We start from the raw sequence: 1277 nt of genomic DNA on the forward strand, positions 1-1277 counted from the left end.
GTTCAGCCAGTGCAAAGGCTCTGGGGTTGCAGTGAACTTGTGTTGAAGCCAGAGAAAGAAGCCGAGTGGTGGTGGGGGAAGCGCCCAGAGAGAATGGACCAGGTGGAGACTGGGAGAGGAATGTTGGGAAAACTATGGATTGTGTTTGTGCACTGTGAAGCTGGAGTGGGTTTTAAGCTGGGATGGAGTGAGGTTTTACAGGTGGTGTGTTACTGTGTTTTTGACATGGGGACAAGGGCTGCATCTCATTCCCTCATAACAGAATCCTGTAGATGCTAGCATAGGAGCATTGGGAGAGGAAGGGAGAGGGGGAGGGGGAGGAGGAGGGGGAGGGGGAGGGGGACGGGGAGAGGGAACCTGCTAGAACTCAAGCCTGTAGCACAGGAGGCTGAGCTTTGGTTTTGGATTTGGACTTCTCCTGACTGTTTGGCTTCGTTTTTGCACCAGTTGTGTTTGACATGCCTCTAAATTCAATACTCCCCCCACCCCACCTCACATTTTATGCAACATTTTCTTACTCCGGGAATTCTGGGGATTTCCATCTGGGGAAAAATTGTGGTTTTTATGCTTTAAAATAAAATCATGAAGAGGTGAAGAGACTTTTTGGCTCCTTATCTATTTGTTCAATTTTGTATTTCTTCTATTGATTTCCTGTTGGGACCTTTCTCTCCCCATTTTTAATTAGACTCAGTCTGTGCTGCAGGCATCCGTGGGTCAGAAGGCAGCAACCTGTTGTTTGCAAGGACAAGCTGGCTTGCCAGGCGTGCCTGCCGCAGCGCTCAGCGCGCACATTCTCAGAGGAGTCCAGGCGCCGCCATCTGGCCCGGCTGGCCTTCCATGGCGGCGTCCCTGCCAGGCCTCAAAGTGACTGCGTTCACCTTGCCGTGATTGAGGTACCGCATCTGTTATTAATGAAATCACTTTTATTAATTCTCAATCCATTTATGTAGGAAAAAGTATCATCCGAGCAGCCATATGGTTGACTCTTTAATGAATGCAAAATGCCTGGAAGGCACGGGAAGGATTCTGGGTGGTGCACAAATGAGCAGCCCAGCTGGTTTCCGTTAAAGCCAAACCCAGACAACACCCTCTCCTGAGAGCCCCTGCCTGTGCGACTGTGTCTGAAAGGGAACGGAGCCGGGGCACACGCAGTGCGCGCTCCCAGGAGTAGGTTAGGCGGACTGTGGCCTGTGGCACCAGGAGGCGGCCCGGGGTGGAAGGGACACGTTTCTGAGAGAGTGCGAGCTCATCCTCCCCAGGGATCAGCAGCAGGAAGG

Source organism: Myotis lucifugus, unplaced genomic scaffold, assembly GCF_000147115.1.
Source record: "Myotis lucifugus unplaced genomic scaffold, Myoluc2.0 scaffold_518, whole genome shotgun sequence".
Taxonomy (NCBI): Eukaryota; Metazoa; Chordata; class Mammalia; order Chiroptera; family Vespertilionidae; genus Myotis; species Myotis lucifugus.